Below are 18,396 nucleotides of genomic sequence, written 5' to 3'. Positions count from 1 at the left end.
GTTGGTGTCCCCTTGCCGACTTATTGAGAGGCCCCACCAGGTCCATGGCCACTCTCTCGAAGGGTACCTCTATAATTGGCAAAGGCACCAAAGGGCTCCGAAAGTGAGGCTGGGGACTGGTTACCTGGCATACTGGACAGGAGCTACAGTACCGTTTAACTTCTTCATGAACCACTGGCCAGTAAAATCGCTGCAGAATTCGGTCGAGGGTCTTCTTTTGGCCCAAATGCCCCCCAAGGACATGTGCATGCGCTAAATCCATTACCAGCCTTCGATATGCCTGAGGTACCAGTAACTGTTCTACCATTTCCCCACGTATTTTCTCCACTCGGTACAACAAATCCTGATTTAACTCAAAGCGTGGAAACACCGTATCTGCCCCAGGTTGTTGGGGTTCCCCATTGGCAAACAGTACATTTTCTCTGGCCCTGGCTAAAGTGAGGTCTCGGAGTTGCGCTGTACCAAAATTATCACCTGATACATTCAAGTCTGACAACTCGGGTCCCAGCGGCAAGTCTTCCACCTCTCCAGCCAATACTTCTATGGGAGAACTTTCCCCCTCTTCCACCGAAGGGAAGGTTATTCCTACCGCCAGCACTTCTTCCTCTGGGCCACCAGGTTCATGCCCCCCCTTCTGGAGAATGTAACCTGGTTGCCTCTGGTGCCGGCAGTTGCTCAGTGGACGGGACAACAGACGGCCAGGCACAGAAAACAACGGAAAGTCTCTTCCAATTATCACTTCATAATGTAAATTAGTCACCACCCCCACCTCGTGGCACCGTCTCCCTGCTGGCGTGCTGATTACCACTAGTGCGGTGGGATAGTCTTTTAAGTCTCCATGTATACACAACACCCCAATTTTCCAACCCGTATACTCGCTGGTGTGTATCCAGCTGGCTCGTACCAGGGTTACAAGACTCCCTGAGTCCAATAGGGCCACAGCCGGGGTGCCCTCCACTTCCACCTGACACAAATGTTCCATATTGGGGCCTTTCGGGGTGCCCACTGCACACATTGGTTCGGCATAATGGGACTGGCGGTACCCAAAATTGGTGTCCATGGGCAATCAGCTCTCATATGACCTGGTTCCTGGCACCGCCAGCAGATTATTGGGCTCCTTACTTCCCCAGATAAGTCCTGACAGCACGAACCGCTACACGCACAGACTCCGTTGAGGTGTCGTTTCGAAGCCAGCGTCCACGAGAGGTGTGCTAAGTATTTTTCGTGTCGATCGGATTTGTAGTTTTTGCGCAATTTGCGTTTGAAATTTTTTTTTCCCGTCATTGGAATGCACTGTCTCAATGCTTTTCAATGGGAAGATTAAAACATGCCCTGAGGCGATTGAAATGGCAGTTGAGCTCATTGATAGGCGCAGGCACACCCAGTTACTATGCCAACGCCTACGAACGTCACATGACGCCCCGAGGAGAGAGCTTCTGCCACATAATATCAGCTCTTAAAGCAAAACCCACAGCACAAATGCAAATCTAGCTTCATCACATGACGCATGCCCCTGAGAGAGAATGTATGCGCCAAAGTGGATTTAGAAGCCCAGTGAGCCACCCTGGCTCTTAAAGGGCCGACGCGCCAAAGTGATTCTTAAAGAGCCGGCGCACCAAAATGAGTCTTAAAGGGCCGGCGCGCCAAATCGAAAGCTGAGTGACCCAAGGCTCCAAATCGGAGGCTGATAGACCCTGGCCAACAAAAAGGAGGCTGAGCAACCCTGGCATCCAAATTGGACCTAGAGTGGCCCCGCCCACCAAATCGGACCCAGAGTGGCCCCGCCCACCAAATCGGACCCAGAGTGGCCCCGCCCACCAAATCAGACCCAGAGTGTCCCCGCCCACCAAATTGGACCCTGAGGGGCCCCACCCACAAAATCGGACCCTGAGGGGCCCCGGCCACAAAATCGGACCCTGAGGGGCCCCACCCACAAAAAAGGACCCTGAGGGGATCCTGCCACAAAATCAGACCCTGAGGGGCCCCGGCCACAACATCAGACCCTGAGGGGCCCCACTCACAAAATCGGACCCTGAGGGGCCCCAACCACAAAATCGGACCCTGAGGGACCCCGGCCACAAAATCGGACCCTGACGGGCCCCAGCCACAAAATCGGACCCTGAGGGGCCCCGGCCACAAAATCGGACCCTGAGGAACCCCACCTACACAATTGAACCCTGAGGGGCCCCACCCACAAAATCGGATCCTGAGGGGCCCCACCCACAAAATCGGATCCTGAGGGGCCCCACCCACAAACTCGGATCATGAGGGGCCCCAACCACAAAATCGGACCCTGAGGGGCCCCATCCACAAAATTGGACCCTAAGGTGCCCCGGCCACAAAATCGGACCCTGAGGGACCCCGGCCACAAAATCAGATCCTGAGGGGCCCCAACCACAAAATCGGACCCTGAGAGGCTCCGGCCACAAAATCGGACCCTGAGGGGCCCCAACCACAAAATCGGACCCTGAGAAGCACCGGTGACAAAATCGGACCCTGAGGGGCCCCGGCCACAAAATCGGACCCTGAGGGGCCCAACCCACAAAATCAGACTGTGTCCCCGCCCACCAAATTGAACTCTGAGGGGCCCCGCCCACCAAATCAGACCCAGAGTGGTCCGCCCACCAAATCAGACCTAGAGTGGCCCCGCTCACCAAATCGGACCCCGAGGGGCCCCGCCCACCAAATCGGACCCCGAGGGGCCCCGCCCACCAAATTGGACCCCGAGGGATCCCGCCCACCAAATCGGACCCCGAGGGTCCCCGCCAACCAAATTGGACCAAGAGGGGCCCCGCCCACCAAATCGGACACTGATAGATCCCGCCCACCAAATCAGACCCTGAGGGGCCCCGCTCACCAAATCGGACCCTGAGGGGCCCCGCTCACCAAATCGGACCTGAGGGGCCCCACCCACCAAATCGGACCCTGAGGGGCCCCGGCCACAAAATCGGACCGAGGGGCCCCACCCACAAAATCGGACCCTGAGGGGCCCCGGCCACAAAATCAGACCCTGAGGGGCTCCACCCACAAAATCGGACCCTGAGGGGCCCCGGCCACAAGATTGGACCATGAGGGGCCCCAACCACCAAATCAGACCCTGAGGGGCCCCGGCCACAAAATCGGACCCTGAGGGGCCCCACCCACCAAATCAGCCCCTGAGGGGACCCGGCCACCAAATCGGACCCTGAGGTGCCCCACCCACCAAATCGGACCCTGAGGTGCCCCGGCCACAAAATCGGAACCTGAGGGGCCCCACCCACAAAATCGGGCCCTGAGGGCCCCACCCACCGAATCGGACCCTGAGGTGCCCCGGCCACAAAATCGGAACCTGAGGGGCCCCACCCACAAAATTGGACCCTGAGGGGCCCCGCCCACCAAATCGGACTCTGATAGATCCCGCCCACCAAATCAGACCCTGAGGGGCCCCGCTCACAAAATCAGACCCTGAGGGGCTCCACCCACAAAATCGGACCCTGAGGGGCCCCGGCCACAAGATTGGACCATGAGGGGCCCCAACCACCAAATCAGACCCTGAGGGGCCCCGGCCACAAAATCGGACCCTGAGGGGCCCCACCCACCAAATCAGCCCCTGAGGGGACCCGGCCACCAAATCGGACCCTGAGGTGCCCCACCCACCAAATCGGACCCTGAGGTGCCCCGGCCACAAAATCGGAACCTGAGGGGCCCCACCCACAAAATCAGGCCCTGAGGGCCCCACCCACCGAATCGGACCCTGAGGTGCCCCGGCCACAAAATCGGAACCTGAGGGGCCCCACCCACAAAATTGGACCCTGAGGGGCCCCGCCCACCAAATCGGACTCTGATAGATCCCGCCCACCAAATCAGACCCTGAGGGGCCCCGCTCACCAAATCGGACCCTGAGGGGCCCCGCTCACCAAATCGGACCCTGAGGGGCCCCGCTCACCAAATCGGACCTGAGGGGCCCCACCCACCAAATCGGACCCTGAGGGGCCCCGGCCACAAAATCGGACCGAGGGGCCCCACCCACAAAATCGGACCCTGAGGGGCCCCGGCCACAAAATCAGACCCTGAGGGGCTCCACCCACAAAATCGGACCCTGAGGGGCCCCGGCCACAAGATTGGACCATGAGGGGCCCCAACCACCAAATCAGACCCTGAGGGGCCCCGGCCACAAAATCGGACCCTGAGGGGCCCCACCCACCAAATCAGCCCCTGAGGGGACCCGGCCACCAAATCGGACCCTGAGGTGCCCCACCCACCAAATCGGACCCTGAGGTGCCCCGGCCACAAAATCGGAACCTGAGGGGCCCCACCCACAAAATCGGGCCCTGAGGGCCCCACCCACCGAATCGGACCCTGAGGTGCCCCGGCCACAAAATCGGACCCTGAGGGGCCCCAACCACCAAATCAGACCCTGAGGGGACCCGGCCACCAAATCGGACCCTGAGGGGCCCCACCCACCAAATCGGACTCTGAGGAGCCCCGGCCACAAAATCGGACCCTGAGGGGCCCCACCCACCAAATCGGACCCTGAGGTGCCCCGGCCACAAAATCGGACCCTGAGGGGCCCCAACCACCAAATCAGACCCTGAGGGGCCCCGGCCACCAAATCGGACCTGAGGGGCCCTACCCACCAAATCGGACCCTGAGGGGCCCCGGCCACAAAATCGGACCGAGGGGCCCCACCCACAAAATCGGACCCTGAGGGGCCCCGGCCACTAAATCAGACCCTGAGGGGCTCCACCCACAAAATCGGACCCTGAGGGGCCCCGGCCACAAGATTGGACCATGAGGGGCCCCAACCACCAAATCAGACCCTGAGGGGCCCCGGCCACAAAATCGGACCCTGAGGGGCCCCACCCACCAAATCAGCCCCTGAGGGGACCCGGCCACCAAATCGGACCCTGAGGCGCCCCACCCACCAAATCGGACCCTGAGGTGCCCCGGCCACAAAATCGGAACCTGAGGGGCCCCACCCACAAAATCGGGCCCTGAGGGCCCCACCCACCGAATCGGACCCTGAGGTGCCCCGGCCACAAAATCGGAACCTGAGGGGCCCCACCCACAAAATTGGACCCTGAGGGGCCCCGCCCACCAAATCGGACTCTGATAGATCCCGCCCACCAAATCAGACCCTGAGGGGCCCCGCTCACCAAATCGGACCCTGAGGGGCCCCGCTCAACAAATCGGACCCTGAGGGGCCCCACCCACCAAATCGGACCCTGAGGGGCCCCACCCACCAAATCGGACTCTGAGGGGCCCCGGCCACAAAATCGGACCCTGAGGGGCCCCACCCACCAAATCGGACCCTGAGGGGCCCCGGCCACAAAATCGGACCCTGAGGGGCCCCAACCACCAAATCAGACCCTGAGGGGCCCCGGCCACAAAATCGGACCCTGAGGGGCCCCAACCACCAAATCAGACCCTGAGGGGCCCCGGCCACCAAATCGGACCCTGAGGGGCCCCACCCACAAAATCGGACCCTGAGGGGCCCCGGCCACAAAATCGGACCCTGAGGGGCCCCAACCACCAAATCAGACCCTGAGGGGCCCCGGCCACAAAATCGGACCCTGAGGGGCCCCACCCACCAAATCAGCCCCTGAGGGGACCCGGCCACCAAATCGGACCCTGAGGGGCCCCACCCACCAAATCAGACACTGAGGTGCCCCGGCCACAAAATCGGACCCTGAGGGGCCCCACCCACAAAATCGGGCCCTGAGGGCCCCACCCACCGAATCGGACCCTGAGGTGCCCCGGCCACAAAATCGGAACCTGAGGGGCCCCACCCACAAAATTGGACCCTGAGGGGCCCCGCCCACCAAATCGGACTCTGATAGATCCCGCCCACCAAATCAGACCCTGAGGGGCCCCGCTCACCAAATCGGACCCTGAGGGGCCCCGCTCACCAAATCGGACCCTGAGGGACCCCGCTCACCAAATCGGACCCTGAGGGGCCCCACCCACCAAATCGGACCCTGAGGGGCCCCACCCACCAAATCGGACTCTGAGGAGCCCCGGCCACAAAATCGGACCCTGAGGGGCCCCACTCACCAAATCGGACCCTGAGGTGCCCCGGCCACAAAATCGGACCCTGAGGGGCCCCAACCACCAAATCAGACCCTGAGGGGCCCCGGCCACAAAATCGGACCCTGAGGGGCCCCACCCACCAAATCAGCCCCTGAGGGGACCCGGCCACCAAATCGGACCCTGAGGGGCCCCACCCACCAAATCGGACACTGAGGTGCCCCGGCCACAAAATCAGACCCTGAGGGGCCCCACCCACAAAATCAGGCCCTGAGGGCCCCACCCACAAAATTGGACCCTGAGGCCAAAGTGGCCCCTGAGAGGCACCCACAGTTTAAACGGATCCTGAGTTGAAAGTCTTGCAGGTGCAGCAGGCAAGTCTCTCTTAAAGGGGCAGCCCGTGCAGCATTTCAAACCACTATCTGTACTTCCTTCAGGAAATACACATCTAGTTATTATTATTAAGTTGATTTCCGCAATTAATACAGCACGAACCGCTACACGCACAGACTCCGTTGAGGTGTCGTTTCGAAGCCAGCGTCCACGAGAGGTGTGCTAAGTATTTTTCGTGTCGATCGGATTTGTAGTTTTTGCGCAATTTGCGTTTGAAAATTTTTTTTCCCGTCATTGGAATGCACTGTCTCCAATGCTTTTCAATGGGAAATGGCAAAACGTACCCTGAGGCGATTGAAATGGTAGTTAAGCTCATTGATATGCGCAGGCAGACCCGGTTACTATGCCAACGCCTACGAATGTCACATGACGCCCCAAGGAGAGAGCTTCTGCCACATAATATCAGCTCTTAAAGCGAAACCCACAGCACAAATGCAAATCTAGCTTCATCACATGACGCATGCCCCTGAGAGAGAATGTACGCCAAAGTTGATTTAGAAGAAGCCCAGCGAGCCAAATTAGCTCTTAAAGGGCCGACGCGCCAAATTGATTGTTAAAGGGCTGGCGCACCGAAATGAGTCTTAAAGGGCCGACACGCCAAATCGAAAGCTGAGTGACCCCAGGCTCCAAATCGGAGGCTGAGCCACCCCGACCTCCAAATCGGAGGCTGATCGACCCCGGCCTCCAAATCGAAGGCTGATCGACCCCGGCCTCCAAATCGGAGGCTGAGCCACCCCGGCCTCCAGATCGGAGGCTGATTGACCCCTGCCACAAAATCAAACCCTGAGGGGCCCCAACAAAATCGGACCCTGAGGGGCCTCGGCCACAAAATCGGACCCTGAGTGGCCCCAGCCACAAAATCGGACCCTGAGTTGCCCCGGCCACAAAATCGGACCCTGTGGGGCCCCGACCACAAAATCGGACCCTGAGGGGCCCCAACCACAAAATCAGACCCTGAGGGGTCCCAACCACCAAATCGGACCCTGGGGGCCCCGGACACAAAATTAGACCCCTGAGGGGCCCCGGCCAGAAAATCGGACCCTAAGGGGCCCAACCCACAAAATCGGACCCTGAGGGGCCCAACCCACAAAATCGGACCCTGAGGGGCCCCGCCCACCAAATCGGACCCTGAGTGGCCCCACCCACAAAATCGGACCCTGAGGGGCCCCGGCCACAAAATCGGACCCTGAGGGGCCCCAACCACAAAATCAGACCCTGAGAGGTCCCAACCACAAAATCGGACCCTGTGGGGCCCCGGACACAAAATCGGACCCTGTGGGGCCCCGGCCACAAAATCGGACCCTCAGGGGCCCAACCAACAAAATCGGACCCTGAGGGGCCCATCCCACAAAAACTGACCCTGAGGGGCCCAACCCACAAAAACTGACCCTGAGGGGCCCCAACCACAATATCGGACCCTGAGGGGCCCCACTCACAATATCGGACCCTGAGGGGCCCCACTCACAAAATCGGACCCTGAGGGGCCCCACTCACAAAATCGGACCCTGAGGGGCCCCACCCACAAAATCGGACCCTAAGGGGCCACACCCACAAAATTTGACCCTGAGAGGCCACACCCACAAAATCGGACCCTGAGGGGCCCCACCCACAAAATCGGACCCTAAGGGGCCACACCCACAAAATTTGACCCTGAGAGGCCACACCCACAAAATCGGACCCTGAGGGGCCACACCCACAAAATAGGAGCCTGAGGGATCCCGGCCAACAATTCAAGCCCTGAGGAGCCCAGGCCAAGGAATCAGATCCTGAGGAGCCCCACCCACCAACTCAAACCCTGAGGCCAAAGTGGCCCCTGAGAGGCACTCACAGTTAAAACGGATCCTGAGTTGAAAGTATTGCAGGGGCAGCAGGCAAGTCTCTCTTAAAGGGGCAGCCAGGTACGATTTCAAACCACTATCTGTACTTCCTTCAGTAAATACACATCTAGTTCTTATTATTATTCAGTTGATTTCCGCAATTAATGCGGCCCAAACCGCTACACGCACAGACTCCATTGAGGTGTCGTTTCAAAGCCAGCGTCCATGAGAGGTGTGCTAAGTATTTTTCGTGTCGATCGGATTTGTAGTTTTTGGGCAATTTGCGTTTGAAAATTTTTTTCCCGTCATTGGAATGCACTGTCTCCAATGCTTTTCAATGGGAAGCTTAAAACATGCCCTGAGGCGATTGAAATGGCAGTTGAGCTCATTGATATGCGCAGGCAGACCCAGTTACTATGCCAACACCTACGAACACCACATGACACCTCCAGGAGAGAGCTTCTGCCACATAATATCAGCTCTTAAAGCAAAACCCACAGCACAAATGCAAATCTAGCTTCATCACATGACGCATGCCCCTGAGAGAGAATGTGCGCCAAAGTGGATTTAGAAGCGCAGTGAGCCACCCTGGCTCTTAAAGGGCCGACGCGCCAAAGTGATTCTTAAAGAGCCGGCGCACCAAAATGAGTCTTAAAGGGCCGGCGCGCCAAATCGAAAGCTGAGTGACCCAAGGCTCCAAATCGGAGGCTGACAGACCCTGGCCTACAAAAAGGAGGCTGAGCAACGCTGGTATCCAAATTGGACCCAGAGTGGCCCCGCCCACCAAATCGGACCCAGAGTGGCCTCGCCCACCAAATCGGACCCAGAGTGGCCCCGCCCACCAAATCGGACCCAGAGTGGCCTCGCCCACCAAATCAGACCCAGAGTGGCCCCGCCCACCAAATTGGACCCTGAGAGGCCCCGTCCACCAAATCGGACCCAGAGTGGCCCCGCCCACCAAATCAGACCCAGAGTGGCCCCACCCACCAAATAGGACCCTGAGGGGCCCCGCCCACTAAATCGGATTCTGAAAGGCCCCACCCACAAAATCGGACCCTGAGGGGCCCCGCTGACCAAATTGAACTCTGAGGGGCCCCACCCACCAAATCGGACCCAGAGTGGCCCCGCCCACCAAATCAGACCTAGAGTGGCCCCGCTCACCAAATCGGACCCCGAGGGGCCCCACCCACCAAATCGGACCCCGAGGGGTCCCGCCCACCAAATCAGACCCCGAGGGGCCCCTCCCACCAAATCGGACCCCGAGGGATCCCGCCCACCAAATCGGACCCCGAGGGTCCCCGCCAACCAAATTGGACCCTGAGGGGCCCCGCCCACCAAATCGGACTCTGATAGATCCCGCCCACCAAATCAGACCCTGAGGGGCCCCGCTCACCAAATCGGACCCTGAGGGGCCCCGCTCACCAAATCGGACCCTGAGGGGCCCAGCTCACCAAATCGGACCCTGAGGGGCCCCACCTACCAAATCGGACCCTGAGGGGCCCCACCCACCAAATCGGACTCTGAGGGGCCCCGGCCACAAAATCGGACCCTGAGGGGCCCCACCCACCAAATCGGACCCTGAGGGGCCCCGGCCACAAAATCGGACCCTGAGGGGCCCCACCCACCAAATCGGACCCTGAGGTGCCCCGGCCACAAAATCGGAACCTGAGGGGCCCCACCCACAAAATTGGACCCTGAGGGGCCCCGCCCACCAAATCGGACTCTGATAGATCCCGCCCACCAAATCAGACCCTGAGGGGCCCCGCTCACCAAATCGGACCCTGAGGGGCCCCACCCACCAAATCGGACTCTGAGGGGCCCCGGCCACAAAATCGGACCCTGAGGGGCCCCGCCCACCAAATCGGACTCTGATAGATCCCGCCCACCAAATCAGACCCTGAGGGGCCCCGCTCACCAAATCGGACCCTGAGGGGCCCCACCCACCAAATCGGACTCTGAGGGGCCCCGGCCACAAAATCGGACCCTGAGGGGCCCCACCCACCAAATCGGACCCTGAGGGGCCCCGGCCACAAAATCGGACCCTGAGGGGCCCCACCCACAAAATCGGACCCTGAGGGGCCCCAACCACCAAATCAGACCCTGAGGGGCCCCGGCCACAAAATCGGACCCTGAGGGGCCCCACCCACCAAATCAGCCCCTGAGGGGACCCGGCCACCAAATCGGACCCTGAGGGGCCCCACCCACCAAATCGGACACTGAGGTGCCCCGGCCACAAAATCGGACCCTGAGGGGCCCGACCCACAAAATCGGGCCCTGAGGGCCCCACCCACAAAATTGGACCCTGAGGCCAAAGTGGCCCCTGAGAGGCACCCACAGTTAAAATGGATCCTGAGTTGAAAGTCTTGCAGGTGCAGCAGGCAAGTCTCTCTTAAAGGGGCAGCCCGGGCAGCATTTCAAACCACTATCTGTACTTCCTTCAGTAAATACACATCTAGTTCTTATTATTCAGTTGATTTCCGCAATTAATATAGCACGAACCGCTACACGCACAGACTCCGTTGAGGTGTCGTTTCGAAGCCAGCGTCCATGAGAGGTGTGCTAAGTATTTTTCGTGTCGATCGGATTTGCAGTTTTTGGGCAATTTGCGTTTGAAAATTTTTTTCCCGTCATTGGAATGCACTGTCTCCAATGCTTTTCAATGGGAAGCTTAAAACATGCCCTGAGGCGATTGAAATGGCAGTTGAGCTCATTGATATGCGCAGGCAGACCCAGTTACTATGCCAACGCCTACGAACACCACATGACACCTCCAGGAGAGAGCTTCTGCCACATAATATCAGCTCTTAAAGCAAAACCCACAGCACAAATGCAAATCTAGCTTCATCACATGATGCATGCCCCTGAGAGAGAATGTGCGCCAAAGTGGATTTAGAAGCGCAGTGAGCCACCCTGGCTCTTAAAGGGCCGACGCGCCAAAGTGATTCTTAAAGAGCCGGCGCACCAAAATGAGTCTTAAAGGGCCGGCGCGCCAAATCGAAAGCTGAGTGACCCAAGGCTCCAAATCGGAGGCTGATAGACCCTGGCCTACAAAAAGGAGGCTGAGCAACCCTGGCATCCAAATTGGACCCAGAGTGGCCCCGCCCACCAAATAGGACCCAGAGTGGCCTCGCCCACCAAATCAGACCCAGAGTGGCCCCGCCCACCAAATTGGACCCTGAGGGGCCCCACCCACAAAATCGGACCCTAAGGGGCCACACCCACAAAATTTGACCCTGAGAGGCCACACCCACCAAATCGGATCCTGAGGGGCCACACCCACAAAATAGGAGCCTGAGGGATCCCGGCCAACAATTCAAGCCCTGAGGAGCCCAGGCCAAGGAATCAGATCCTGAGGAGCCCCACCCACCAAATCAGACCCTGAGGCCAAAGTGGCCCCTTAGAGGCACTCACAGTTAAAACAGATCCTGAGTTGAAAGTATTGCAGGGGCAGCAGGCAAGTCTCTCTTAAAGGGGCAGCCAGGTACGATTTAAAACCACTATCTGTACTTCCTTCAGGAAATACACATCTAGTTCTTATTATTCAGTTGATTTCTGCAATTAATGCGGCCCGAACCGCTACACGCACAGACTCCGTTGAGGTGTCGTTTCGAAGCCAGCATCCATGAGAGGTGTGCTAAGTATTTTTCATGTCGATCGGATTTGTAGTTTTTGCGCAATTTGCGTTTGAAAATTTTTTTCCCGTCATTGGAATGCACTGTCTCCAATGCTTTTCAATGGGAAGCTTAAAACATGCCCTGAGGCGATTGAAATGGCAGTTGAGCTCATTGATATGCGCAGGCAGACCCAGTTACTATGCCAACACCTACGAACACCACATGACACCTCCAGGAGAGAGCTTCTGCCACATAATATCAGCTCTTAAAGCAAAACCCACAGCACAAATGCAAATCTAGCTTCATCACATGACGCATGCCCCTGAGAGAGAATGTGCGCCAAAGTGGATTTAGAAGCGCAGTGAGCCACCCTGGCTCTTAAAGGGCCGACGCGCCAAAGTGATTCTTAAAGAGCCGGCGCACCAAAATGAGTCTTAAAGGGCCGGCGCGCCAAATCGAAAGCTGAGTGACCCAAGGCTCCAAATCGGAGGCTGATAGACCCTGGCCTACAAAAAGGAGGCTGAGCAACCCTGGCATCCAAATTGGACCCAGAGTGGCCCCGCCCACCAAATAGGACCCAGAGTGGCCTCGCCCACCAAATCAGACCCAGAGTGGCCCCGCCCACCAAATTGGACCCTGAGGGGCCCCACCCACAAAATCGGACCCTAAGGGGCCACACCCACAAAATTTGACCCTGAGAGGCCACACCCACCAAATCGGATCCTGAGGGGCCACACCCACAAAATAGGAGCCTGAGGGATCCCGGCCAACAATTCAAGCCCTGAGGAGCCCAGGCCAAGGAATCAGATCCTGAGGAGCCCCACCCACCAAATCAGACCCTGAGGCCAAAGTGGCCCCTTAGAGGCACTCACAGTTAAAACAGATCCTGAGTTGAAAGTATTGCAGGGGCAGCAGGCAAGTCTCTCTTAAAGGGGCAGCCAGGTACGATTTAAAACCACTATCTGTACTTCCTTCAGGAAATACACATCTAGTTCTTATTATTCAGTTGATTTCTGCAATTAATGCGGCCCGAACCGCTACACGCACAGACTCCGTTGAGGTGTCGTTTCGAAGCCAGCATCCATGAGAGGTGTGCTAAGTATTTTTCATGTCGATCGGATTTGTAGTTTTTGCGCAATTTGCGTTTGAAAATTTTTTTCCCGTCATTGGAATGCACTGTCTCCAATGCTTTTCAATGGGAAGCTTAAAACATGCCCTGAGGCGATTGAAATGGCAGTTGAGCTCATTGATATGCGCAGGCAGACCCAGTTACTATGCCAACACCTACGAACACCACATGACACCTCCAGGAGAGAGCTTCTGCCACATAATATCAGCTCTTAAAGCAAAACCCACAGCACAAATGCAAATCTAGCTTCATCACATGACGCATGCCCCTGAGAGAGAATGTGCGCCAAAGTGGATTTAGAAGCGCAGTGAGCCACCCTGGCTCTTAAAGGGCCGACGCGCCAAAGTGATTCTTAAAGAGCCGGCGCACCAAAATGAGTCTTAAAGGGCCGGCGCGCCAAATCGAAAGCTGAGTGACCCAAGGCTCCAAATCGGAGGCTGACAGACCCTGGCCTACAAAAAGGAGGCTGAGCAACCCTGGTATCCAAATTGGACCCAGAGTGGCCCCGCCCACCAAATCGGACCCAGAGTGGCCTCGCCCACCAAATCAGACCCAGAGTGGCCCCACCCACCAAATTGGACCCTGAGAGGCCCCACCCACAAAATCGGACCCTAAGGGGCCCCACCCACAAAATCGGACCCTGAGGGGCCCCGGCCACAAAATCGGACCCTGAGGGGCCCCACCCACAAAATCGGACCCTGAGGGGATCCGGCCACAAAATCGGACCCTGAGGGACCCCATCTACAAAATTGAACCCTGAGGGGCCCCAACCACAAAATCGGATCCTGAGGGGCCCCACCCACAAAATTGGATCCTGAGGGGCCCCAACCACAAAATCGGACCCTGAGGGGCCCCATCCACAAAATTGGACCCTCAGGGGCCCCGGCCACAAAATAGGACCCTGAGGGACCCCGGCCACAAAATCAGATCCTGAGGGGCCCCAACCACAAAATCGGACCCTGAGAGGCTCCGGCCACAAAATCGGACCCTGAGGGGCCCCAACCACAAAATCGGACCCTGAGTGGCACCGGCCACAAAATCGGACCTTGAGGGGCCCCGGACACAAAATCGGACCCTGAGGGGCCCCGGCCACAAAATCGGACCCTGAGGGGCCCAACCCACAAAATCAGACTCAGTGTCCCCACCCACCAAATTGGACCCTGAAGGGCCCCGTCCACCAAATCGGACCCAGAGTGGCCCCGCCCACCAAATCAGACCCAGAGTGGCCCCGCCCACCAAATAGGACCCTGAGGGGCCCCGCCCACTAAATTGGATTCTGAAAGGCCCCAACCACAAAATCGGACCCTGAGGGGCCCCACCCACAAAATCGGACCCTGAGGGGCCCCGCTGACCAAATTGAACTCTGAGCGGCCCCACCCACCAAATCGGACCCAGAGTGGCCCCGCCCACCAAATCAGACCTAGAGTGGCCCCGCTCACCAAATCGGACCCCGAGGGGCCCCACCCACCAAATCGGACCCCGAGGGGCCCCGCCCACCAAATCAGACCCCGAGGGGCCCCTCCCACCAAATCGGACCCCGAGGGATCCCGCCCACCAAATCGGACCCCGGGGGTCCCCGCCAACCAAATTGGACCCTGAGGGGCCCCGCCCACCAAACTGGACTCTGATAGATCCCGCCCACCAAATCAGACCCTGAGGGGCCCCGCTCACCAAATCGGACCCTGAGGGGCCCCGCTCACCAAATCGGACCCTGAGGGGCCCCACCCACCAAATCGGACTCTGAGGGGCCCCATCCACCAAATCAGACTCTGAGGGGCCCCGGCCACAAAATCGGACCCTGAGGGGCCCCACCCACCAAATCGGACCCTGAGGGGCCCCGGCCACAAAATCGGACCCTGAGGGGCCCCACCCACAAAATCGGACCCTGAGGGGCCCCGGCCACAAGATTGGACCCTGAGGGGCCCCAACCACCAAATCAGACCCTGAGGGGCCCCGGCCACAAAATCGGACCCTGAGGGGCCCCACCCACCAAATCAGCCCCTGAGGGGACCCGGCAACCAAATCGGACCCTGAGGGGCCCCACCCACCAAATCGGACACTGAGGTTCCCCGGCCACAAAATCGGACCCTGAGGGGCCCCACCCACAAAATTGGGCCCTGAGGGCCCCACCCACAAAATTGGACCCTGAGGCCAAAGTGGCCCCTGAGAGGCACCCACAGTTAAAATGGATCCTGAGTTGAAAGTCTTGCAAGTGCAGCAGGCAAGTCTCTCTTAAAGGGGCAGCCCGGGCAGCATTTCAAACCACTATCTGTACTTCCTTCAGGAAATACACATCTAGTTTCATGTTGCTAACTTGTCCTGAAAGGGTGATATGCGCTGATGTTCACATTACTCATTCTGTGTCTCTTTAGGTGTTTGATCCCCTAAGATTCTCTCCAGAAAATTCGGCGTCAAGACACTCTCATGCCTTCCTGCCATTCTCTGCAGGAGCAAGGTAATACGAGAAGGCTAAATAAAAATAGGAGCCTGCATAATGAAAAAAAACTCCAAAGACTTGCATGTTTATGAATTGTTGTTCAGGGGACTGTATAAATTATCTCTTCTGCTACGCATACATGGCCCAAAAGGCATGAATGTCTGCAAAACCAGTTTCAAATGGGGTTGTCCTCTGCTGATGTTATTGGAGCCATTACTGTGTCATAACATTGCCAGCCCCCCACAAGTGTTGTCTAGTACTCCTATAGTTCCTCACTGTTTTCATGTATAATACATTGTATTACATACATCTGTGCCTTACAATTTTATATTCTCTCTCCAGAAACTGCATTGGACAGAATTTTGCAATGAATGAAATGAAAGTTGCCACTGCTTTGACCTTACAGAAGTTTGAGCTACTTCCGGACCCTAAGAGTGAACCATTTCAACGAGCCCAATTAATTTTACGCTCCATAAATGGAATACACATCTATCTGAAGAAGATAAACTGTGACAAGACAAAAAATATCTAATGTGTTATACATTTCTTCATATCATTATATCATTTTTAGAATTATTTTTAATTTAGAAATTTTCAAGGATAAGTTTATAGTAAAACTTCACAGTATGAGCTGGATGAATGAGTATGAATAGTAAATATCCTACTGAGCTCCAAATCCTCTGTGTACACATAAGGGTAAAAGATAACATTCTGCCTGTCTGCAGCCACCACTAGGGGGCATTTAAGAGTGGTGGCAGCAGGCAGCAAGAGATTTACCTTTACTTTATGTGGGACTTAGAATATATGTATAGCTTGCATATGACACTGCAATGACTTTTTTAAATAACATTGCCGAGTCAGCAACTGCATGGAGATCGTAGAGCTGCAGAACAGATGCTGGCAACCAGAGATGGCTAGAGTCTTCTGAGATTCCTGTTAAGTAGAGTGTAAGAATCTGAGTGACTCAGACATGTATGCCGATCTTTCCTGTATGACTACACCATCACACTTTTCTGTTGCCCTCACTGCAATGTCCATGTACTGAAAATGTAACTTGATGGCCAATTTTTCCAGTGCAGACAATTTATTTCTCATAACAAGGGAGAGCCCACTACCCATCCTGCTTACTGTACTTAATATTCTATCTGATCACATAAAAGCGTGCTGGAAAAAATTAGCGAATAAGAAAACATTTACTGAAAAAGTTGCAAATTTTAAACACTTAGGACTAAAGTCTGCAGTCACTCTATGTGACTTCAGACTTGGAAATCCTCGCAGTGCACACAGTGCAAGATGTCAGGATTCTCTGTTGCCGGAAGTTGGCTGTCACGTAACTGCAAGTATGCGATTTGCATACTTCCATCCGCATTCCGACTAAACGTGTCTGGCCTCTCTCAATTCCCCTGTATTGAGTGAGGCCACGCACGACTAGTTGGCTTGTCACCACATGTATGCAAATCACATATTTGTGGTCAAGCTCCCGCCCGCCATCAGTTTAGGAGAATCCTGACAGCGCACACACTGCACGCTGTGAGCATTCACAAGTCAGCAGTCACATAAAGTGATAGCAGACTTCATCCCCAAGGCTACACAACTCCTTTCAGGAGAAACAGTATTCTTCCAAGCTCATCACAGATTTACTAAATACAGCCAAAAAACATACTCAGGCATAGTGTCTAGCTACCATTTGCATAATGAGTGAATGTGAAACCGCTCCTTTTTAGCATACATTTTCTGACCACGTATAATTCAGGCCACACCTTCATTAGAACCATATTGTCACGGCATTGGCGCATCTTACGGAGCTACTCAATACCAAAGGAACATCAGTCTAAAAATACAAAATTACATACAGAACGAGGTCACTCACACTTTTGTAATTTATTGGCCCCAAGCACATTGTGGAAAAAGAAATCCAAAACCTATTTCTGTTTCCTTCCTTGGTCATGTCGTATGAGCGTGAATGTATCAGAATATTTGTTAGTTGCCATACAGACTATGTTATCTATTTCCTGCAGTGTCCATGGTCACTTCAATACGTAGGCCACACTGTCCAGCAACTGTGGTAACACATGAGCACAGACCGCTCGAAGGTCAATAAAAGTTGTTTTGAATCATCAGAAATTTTGCATTAGAACGTGAATATGATTTCAGCAAAACCATCATAACATCGATTGAACGGATACCATGTGACGTCCCAAACATACTGTGTAAACTCCAACATCAAAATGTCTGCAGGATATTTAAGTTGGCTTGTCTTGTCTCAAAAGGGCTTAAAGGAGAACTTGTCAAAAACTTATCCTCCTTCTCCTTCTAAAACCATTAATATAATTGTGTAACCATTTAAAAGATAAGCCCAAAAGCTATGCTCCACCAGTGAGAAATCACATTTTGAACTTTTGTATACGTGTCTGGAGGTGCATTGGGGTGTGACGATGCACTTACAGCTGTGGCGCCCCTGAGGGTTCAGTTGCCACAGAGGTACTGCACCTCCTCCTGAGGTGTGGTACCCCTCCATCCAGGTAAGTTGGAGGCTCCTGACCACATTCCAACACCTGCACCCATCATCACAAAATAGTGTAGCAAAGCCACATTGCGGCTCCCTGCTTGGAGTGTAGCAGAGCACCTTTGGTGGCTCCCTGCTTGGAACATGAAACGTGCTGGGAGGCGGGTGGAGTTAGAATACATAAAAGAGTGGGAAGGTTTAGGAGTTCAGTTCAGTAGAGTTCAGGTCAGTTCAGTTGAGAGTTGAGTTCAGTTCGAAGTGGAGAGGAGATCCCTGGGAGAGGGATGGAAGAAGGAAGTGCTGCAGCAGATCACAGTGACCTGGGTCTGCTGGCACGGGAAAGGAAAGAAAGAGACAGACATTGAAGAGAACCCTGATTTTCCATAAGAAGGAAAAGACTAGTACGGAATGTAGGCGTAAAAGGTAACAGAGGACGTGGGTTAGAAAAGAACACTGCCTAGAAGTTCTAAGCGCAAGGCCGGGGCCCGATCCCC

At 55.9% G+C, this 18,396-nt stretch overlaps 1 pseudogene; it reads left to right on the top strand.

The window, feature by feature from the left end:
- Positions 1-17,839, top strand: part of LOC141048869 (cytochrome P450 4A6-like) — a 47,568-nt pseudogene extending 29,729 nt beyond the window's left edge.
- Positions 17,840-18,396: the final 557 nt, after the last annotated feature.

The sequence above is a fragment of the Dendrobates tinctorius genome, unplaced genomic scaffold, assembly GCF_039654945.1.
Source record: "Dendrobates tinctorius isolate UK_male_01 unplaced genomic scaffold, ASM3965494v1 ptg000138l, whole genome shotgun sequence".
Lineage (NCBI taxonomy): Eukaryota > Metazoa > Chordata > Amphibia > Anura > Dendrobatidae > Dendrobates > Dendrobates tinctorius.
The sequence above is the reverse complement of the archived record's forward strand: the minus strand, read 5'-3'. Positions and strand labels throughout refer to the sequence as shown.